The sequence below is a fragment of the Morone saxatilis genome, unplaced genomic scaffold (assembly GCF_004916995.1).
Source record: "Morone saxatilis isolate NCDOM2014 unplaced genomic scaffold, NCSU_SB_2.0 Contig9, whole genome shotgun sequence".
In the NCBI taxonomy this organism is placed as follows: Eukaryota; Metazoa; Chordata; class Actinopteri; family Moronidae; genus Morone; species Morone saxatilis.
The window spans coordinates 15864985-15873756 of NW_023340268.1; the positions used below are offsets into that span (position 1 = coordinate 15864985).

The 8772-nt window shown below is 40.0% G+C and overlaps 1 protein-coding gene across 1 annotated transcript in view; it reads right to left on the minus strand.

Moving 5' to 3' along the window:
- col9a2 (procollagen, type IX, alpha 2) overlaps positions 1-8772 on the minus strand; it is a 78023-nt gene that overhangs the window by 26515 nt on the left and 42736 nt on the right. The gene's annotated exons all lie outside the window — the stretch shown is intronic.

Sequence of the window (8772 nt, forward strand, 5' to 3'; positions counted from 1 at the left end):
TATTGTAGCAAGGAGCTATGCAATGAGTAAATGAGAAAAAACAAACACACACAGAACCACACACGGCCCAATTTTCTGAGTCGGAGCAGTCGTGAGTAGTTATCAGTATTGGAGGGATCTCAAGCCCTCCCTCATCACCATCAATCTGTCTAAATGACTCCTCTCCCTGCCCTGTCTCTCCACTGCTGCTGCCGCTCGCCCATTTTATCCACACATTTTATCTCCCTCCAGGTCATATCAACATCTCTCTCCCTAGCTCTCTCCCTCTCTTTAATTCCTTCGTTTACAACCACTTATCTGTATGCTTTTTTTAAAACATTTTTTCACTTCCAATTCTCTCTCTCTCTCTCTCCCCCTCTCCCTCTCTCTCTCTCTCTCTCTCTCTGATGAAACTGTCCCATGACTAAGCGAGCCCCAGTGTGATGGATAGCCTAATGGGAATGGATGAAGCATTAAAAGCATAATTCACAGGGACATAATGTTCCGAAGACTTCAGTGAGATCAACTCAAGATGGTCCTGTGTGTGTGTTTGTGTCGGATTGGAAGATTATCTATGTTTCTGTACAAATAGAGCCGAGTTTGCATTACATGTGTGGGCATAGATACACATTGTCTTCATGCTTTGTTAAATCTCAGATGTTTTGTGTACAGTTTTGGTTCAGCATCCCGTCAAACATTACATATGGAGGGTCATTTTATGTTCATTTCAATGTGAACCAGAGGCTGACAGACTTTAAATTATCTGTCTCTGTGGCACGAGTTTGCCATCCTCCACTGCCCACAATGTCTCATTACATAATGAACTCTCTATATATATTTATTAAATACTACATACTACTATACTATATATATATATACATATTGTTTTCTACCTATCTCAGAGTCTCACTTTCTACTCTCAAAACACTAAGGATGGGAGAGCCGTGTCAAGTTAAAGCTAGGGAGACCGCCATGACCAGCCTTAGCTAGATTTACTTTTTTCCTCCACCCCTAGCTGTAGCCAATCTGTAATTGAAAAATCCCTTTTGACAAACCAACATCTTGGTAATTTAGTTTGTTCTTCCAAATAACACAATGAGGCAGGAGCTACATCCAGTCTTATAGAGATTAAAAAATAAAACGGCTTAAAGGCCTTGCTAAAAGTTAGGCTAACTTAATAGAGTAGCAGTAATGGTAACTGTGATCAAAACTTTATTTATGGTATATATGTAAATTAATATTCAATATTAAAAGGCATACAGTTAAGACATTACAACATTTCTATCCGTTATGCAGTTTGCCAGCCAGCCTAAAAACTTGAAATCCTGTTGTCTCAACTGTCTCAACAGCTCTGTGCTACTTTAGTTAAAGGAAAACTTGAAATTAAAACAAAGGTAAACACATCAATTTGCATTGACACACACACTCTTTAATGATTAAATTAAGTCCTCTGAAAGGCACCAATGAGCTCCAATCAGTGACCATGTTACTACCTCTAGAACCGGACACTAGTGGCCCTAAAATGTACATGCACATGCCCACACAGTACACACAGTACACACACACACACACGAAAGATACCCCCTGGAGTGAAAAAGTGAAAAGTGGAAAACTGCACCCAGGTGCTGGTGTCAGGAAAAGGAAACTGACTAGTGAGTGTGTGAGGGGTCAGAGGTCATGTTGCATGTGTTCCACATGAAACCCTCATGTAAGTACAGACATGCAAAGCCATATGCAGTGTGTATAAGACTGTTGTTTCTGTCTCAAACATGCAACAACCTTAATAACCCCACCATTTTACAAAGCAGTGACACATGTGCCTACACAGCAGTTGTAATACAACACCATTATCTCGACACTGCAGCCATTACAAACGAACTCACTTTCTATGGCATTCAGTGAAAGCAAACGGATTCAAGCCAGCATACCCGTAAGTACATATTTTTCATTAGCTTGGAAGGTGGCAATGGTTGGGCTATTGGGCCGGACTTCCTGATCCTCAACACACAACAAAGGCAATGTGAGAACAGCTGGGGAAAAGCAGCTGCTTCTAATATGCATTTCATCCATAAAATACTTTGTATTACCTAATCTCACTGAACAACAAGAGAGGTGCCTCCTAACCACATACACACACACACTCGCTCCCTCCCTCCCTCACACGCTGCAGTTTGAAATCACATATGAAGCACATTACAGGTCTTTATAGTTAAATCACGTGTGGAGGCACTGACACAAAACCTTTCTAACCAGAGTTGGTAGATGGAAACAGACACGTTAAAGGAGCAAAGGTGACGTGAACTGTGATTGCATGAGGCAGATGATATTCCCGATGGCTTAAAGTTTAGTGTCTGTTGCAACATCATCATTTATTATATAATTTTTTCATTCATTGCCGTGATGACGCACTAACCCAGCATCACGACCGATTCTGTTAAAACTTTGCATAAGTCATTGGGCAGAAAGCAACAGTAGTAAAAAAAACACCACATGACTGTGTTCATCTGCCTATTTCTCTAATTAATTACACCCAGGCTTCTAACAGGTTTTCGTGGTGTTTTACAAGAGACAGCTTGCTATGAATAATGGTCTCTGGGCTGTGTAACAGGCAGCTCTCACATAGCAGACTGCATGTGTCACAGACGGATAGGCACAGCAATTTAGTCGGTGAAATTTATAAAGGGAAAGCGAAGTCGGTACGTTTTTCATTCAAGAGAAGTGGATCAAATGGGGAACGAATGAGGAAGGTCGATGAGAGACAGACGTAGATCTGGACCTGCTTTGCTTAATGTTCCTATTTTTATGAGGGCTGTTAAATTGTCTATGTAGAGTGGTTGGCAGGCCCGAACATACGCTGAGAGCTACATTCTCACAACTCTTTACCTGTCTACTTTTAACATTCGACTGAAGTTGGAACCTGTTTTCCAAGCGCTCATCTGTCAGCGCCAATATTTTTTCAGTTTGCCTAAGCCTCAATCAATTACACACAACTACATTTCATTTCTTAATTGCAGTAAGGTTGGATTTTATGGCCAATCATAGATTTTTCTCGCCAGCGCAGGAATTTCCTCTTTGGAATAGCTGGGTTGCTTTGATAGGCGGGTCAGGAGAGGTAAAGCTATCCTGTGTCGGGAAAGAAGAACACCAACCATTCTATTTGTTTAGTCTCCATGGAAATGAAAGTGTATCATTGTGTACACAATCAAAAGGGTCCACGGGTGAATCACTCTCCATGGCATCTGAGTTACAATTCAGTCTCCAGCTCTGAATATGTGGCTTTGTTTGTTTTGGACCTGTCAGTTTGTGATTATGTCATCTTCAAACACCTTTGCCCAAGTGATCTGACCCACATCAGGAGTTTGATTTAGCTTAATGAACCCCAACTATAGCAGGACTTGTCTAACTCTTTGGTTTGTCAGATGCGGTTCATTCAAGTTCATCTTATTTTCAGTTCAAATTAGTGAAGCTAAACTTTGTTTTCTCTTTAGAACAGCTCCCCTGGGCTCTCTGTTGCCTGGTTGCCTGGTTCTCCCAGAAACAGCATGAGGAGAGGCAGCAAAGCTATGCTAACATCATCATCGTTGTTATCATAATTATTATTAACCCAGTGCAGACAGCAACAGGCCAGCCTAAGCTGGGTGCTTCTCACATTTCTCTCACTTACCAGCCGGAAAAAACAGATCTTAAACAGCTGGTCATTTGTGAGTGACAGCCTGAGTAGATGAGAGTGGATGAGGGTGTTAAGTTTTTCGGACGGGCCTTTAAAGGAGGAACTTTTAAGGGGAATCTGGGGCAGGTCTGTTTTCTCTTTCTGGTCTTTCCACCCTGCCCAGGAGGAAGGTCTAGATTGCTGTGTGGAGTGATGGGTCCCACTGCGTGAGGCTACGAATGGGTTCAGAATAGTGAAAACCTTTAGAAAGTTTGGCTTCACAAAATAAAATAAAATACTGGCCTCATGTTTTTTCCCTTTTCTTGATCCTATTTAACACGATTGCTCTCATTTTTCTCTTTATAGTTTTATTTCTGTCACTTTCATGGCAATTTTCTCAGGGGACAGGGTTGGGTGACAAGTGGTGCAGACAAGGAAGAAACCCAGTCATTATACTCAGACTAAGGGGAGCGGAGGCTGAATGTCACCTTCAAATCCAGCAGGCGGATTGATTCAGGGCCTTCAGGGAGCAGCGGGAAATACCTCGGCCTGACAGGAGACACTAAACTAAACAACCAGCGTTCCCCTGGGAGAGCGTTAAACTGCAGCACACTGAATTATTGGCCCAAGGCAATTTCTTTTTACATCATACTTTGTTTTATATGGCAGAAAAAAGTGTTTATCTTTGAGATGTACATTTCAATAAACAAAGCACTTAACCTTATATATGAGATGTTTCCTTCGAATTTCCAGGACAAACCTAAAAATAGTGCAGACGACTGATGTAAAAATATATCAACACAGGTTTTTATAACAACATAATTCATCACGTGAAGGACATTTCAGTGTGTCTGGTGATTACATTTCAATCATATGGCCAAGAATGTTACAGTCCTTATTGTTTGATAGTGTAACCTCTTTTTTGTATTCACCCTCTTCACTATCTATTTTCTCAGGACTCCAGAGAACTTCAGCGATGTAGTCACAAGCAAGACTAAGCGTCGACAGCCATGCTAGCAGCTCTGGCAGGCTTTAATTAGCAGGGCTTGAGCTGAAGGTTAACATCAACATGCTAACATGTTCACAAGGATAATACTAACATACTGATGTTTATCCAGTCATGTTCACCATCTTAGTTTATAGCGTTAGTATGCTAACATTTGCTAGTTGGCACTAAATAAAAACTACAGCTAAGCCTGATGGGAATGTCTTTAGTTTCACAGGTTTTTGGTCATACATTAAACAAACAGAAATTGTGAACCGATTAAAAGTTAAGGGATCACCAAAGTTATCTTGAGTTATCTTGAGGGGGACATGCATTTCTGAACCAAATGTCATGGCAATTCATCTACTAGTTTTATTTTTTACAAAAAACCTCATGGTGGAAAAGTGTATCACTAGAAGTCTGTAGGATTCATCGCCTGGGAATCACAAATTTCTGTACATACAGAAGTTGAGATATATCAGTTTGGACCAAAGTGGACTCACTGACCAACACATATCTAAAACTTTCAGTGGAGGATCACCAAAGTCGTCGGGATTCATTCTCTGGGCACCAGGATATTGGTACCAAATTTTCATAACAATCCATGCCATTAATGTCATTTAAAACCGAAAATGTCAACTTGTTTGGAATCATCCAAGTCAGAAGGCCTCATCCTCTGTGGACTATGAATCTCTGTACAAAATGACATGGGAATCTGTCTTGTAGCTGTTGAGATATCTTATTCTGAACCAAAATGGTCAGACTGACATTGCCATCCATTGTACCTGTACTGTATGTGAAATATGTGAGAAAGGGAAGAGAACATGTTCAAATGTTTGTTCCACATGTATCTGGATGCATATATCATGAGCATGTGAGATAGTATACGGAGTGTTTGACAAAGGGATGTAGGCCTGGTTTATGAGGAGATATTTGTTTTATGAAAGAATACTGGACAGCAGTCAAACTCCTCTCAGCACACAGCAACAACTACTTTTCACTTTCCCTCATAACAGTTGCGTAACTGAAAGCAGACTCTGTTTAATATTAAATATTTACTCCCATGTTGTGATTGAACACAGTCAGATCATACATAGTGAATTTCTGGAAACACAGCAGACTTCATACAGTTTGATTGTTCAAGCCATCTCCATAAATAATGATATCAATATATCGCTCTCCAATGTGACTGGGTTAGATTGCCACTTGGTTTATTCCTGCTCGGTCCCATCCTCTGCCAAAAAGATCTAATCCCATCTTCCTTTTCAATCTGTCTATATGAAAAACTAGGTGCAATAAAACATAAATGTGCTCTTTTTTATTCTCCAGAAAGAGGCCACAAGGGGAACAATGTTCGGAGTTCTCCCTCTGGATATTACAGTGTCAGTGAGTTTGCACGTGATCATTACTTAGCTGTGTCCTGTTACCCGGTACACTTGCTATATGCATCTTTCATTTCACCCCATACAAGTCTCACATGTAAATATGTTATAAACCTAAAAACAGCAGCATCCATGTTTGTGCATACATCATCTAAGTGGGAATACATCCTTTTTTTCAATTATCTTGTGTTTCTTGTATCAAAGTGCCAGATTTTCGCAACTGTGGGAAGTACTGCACATAAAAAGTGATATCTGATTATTATCCATGGCAAGAATAGATACTACAGGGAATTCTTCCTGCCGTGAACAGTAGTTGGACGTCGTTTAATTTAATCAACATACAAGTCAATTTGTCTGACCAATGTCTACAGCGAGAGACGCTGCACAGAATAAGACAAAACCACACCATAGTTCAAGGCTGAAGTAAGGCATCCTTTGTTTTTCCACAGCAGAACAGCACACACTCACGGCTCTGCTTGTGAAATCAGCATCATCATGTATGCAGTTAATTTACTAATGAAAGTCAGTAAATTGTGAAGCGTTCGCAATGTGGCCGCTGTATATACAGTCCATGCATGACTGGGATGAATATGAGTTTATGCATATCGCTATAGATCCAAGTCATTGCTATGCTGAGTGACGGGGCCACACACTGGGCTTTAAAGCTGCAGGGTCATTATGTGTCCACACAACAGTGGCAGTGTGGAATGCTCATCATGCTTGGGAGATAAGGGCCAAGGCCCTACAGTGCATGAAATGTATAAGCAAGATTAAGATGTCCATACTGTAAACTCTTACCCTAATGCAGTATTAACATGGGAAAAAAGCAACCAAAAAATGTTGAATTTGAAAGTCTAATATTGGTTTGTTCCTCTTGGAGTATTGATCACAGGAAGCAAACAAACAGCCTTCCTGTCGGAGGTATGACAGGGCAACTTCCTCTCTTGCTATCCTTGGAGAGTTGTTATTGTGCTTGTTTGAGTCAGTGGTAGTTGATCACTGCCACAGGAAAGTATTGAAAAGAAGCAGGATGTATTGAAAGTGAGTTTGGTGCCCTACTGTGACTACATCCATTCAGACTATGATTAAGTGGACAATCTGTACTGTAGTGTGGATTGAATGTATTATAGCACAGCGGGAGATAAGGCCAGGAAGGCATTTATGATACATCAGAAAATAGAAGCAATAGCAAGGAGTGAAAGAACATCTGCAGAGCCCATAGAAACAGAACCAACCGTGGTTGCCAAGCTGAATTAAGCCAATTTGGACTTTTAATTAGTATATGAAAAAGAGCAATAACATTCTATAAACACTTGAACCCAGGCCCTGAACCCAGCTTGTACCATTGTGTAGCTCTCTGCCGCCAACAGAAGATGGAGAAAAGTCTCTTTATGCAGCTGGTCCTGAGTCTGAACCAAACAAAGCCTATAGCCTAAGAAAAAACTTTTTAGCACTGAACAGACAATGCCATATAGCAGATTAGCTGTTAAAGATATTCAAGTTGAATTGAAATTAAAATGTATTTTTGCTAAGAAATTGCTATATATGTCATTGGTGGTAATTTGGCTGTCAAGTGATTAGCGTTCTCCAAGGGTAACTAGCTAGGGAGGTGACGTTGTTAGCCATTGCTTAGCCTCATCATTTCAGGTTACAGGACAACCTGCTGAACGTTTTTACAGTCTGAACATTCGGCATTAACAAAACTGGAACCTTATAACAGACTCACTCACTCACATACTCAGTAAGTGTTAAAAATAACATGAACAAAATGTAATGTCTAAAGGGAATTAGTGCTAACGTTAGCAAGCTGACTAGCTTCTACTTTTCCAGTGAAAGATAGTTAGCCCACATTGCTAGCTTCAACTTTTGGACTGGAATGCAAACTTAATAGCACAATGGTTCCTTCCAGTTGTTGAATGTTATTTACAGAGGCTTAAATTCGTAACAGTTGATAGCCAAGGCTATATGAGCTTTCAGATATCAACACTGCCATGGGAAACGCCATCCAAGAGTCTTGAAGCTTAGACACGTAGACAACAAATATCTCCAAAAACACGTTTTGAAAATAGACACAATAGCTGCAGTGTAACTGTAGTTAAAGGCTATTTCCTTGCACAAAAAGTGAGACGAATTTCTGGCAAACCAAAGAAAGCAACAGTCAGTTCAGCCAACAACAAGAGGCAGAGACAGAACAACACATGGTGCTACACCGCAGCCTGTGTCAAAACATGGAAACCAAGTTCTTCACCCAAAAAAAAACTCCAATAGCAAGAGACTTAGACCAAAACAATATTTAAAAAAAAAACTGACAAACTGACATTTCTGTGGAAACAGCAAAATATGTCAGAGCATGTAACAGCCTGAGGGAAAAGCAGCAGAACAACAATAACAACAAACTACCTCCTGTTTTCTTGCCTTGTCTCATTCCTTATCCTATGGCAATCATCATTACCACTATATCACAGTGTTAACTGTTATCTAGTTTTTATAGTTCTGTTTTGAATGATTTCTTTGTAGTATTTGCTTTTTTAAAACCACAGTATACTATTTGTCTGAGCATGAAGGTTAATTCTTGACCACATATCTGTAATAATTACAAGATTCCCTTACAAGCTTTTTCCAGAACTTTTGACCATATCTCACAGCCTTTTTGTGACGAATGCAGTGCAGGAAATTGTTTCTTTTTTTTTTTAAACCTTTTTAAATATATTTAAACCTATGTATAACACATTTGTGCAGTACTGCACTTAATTAATTATGGTCATGCTAATAAAGCA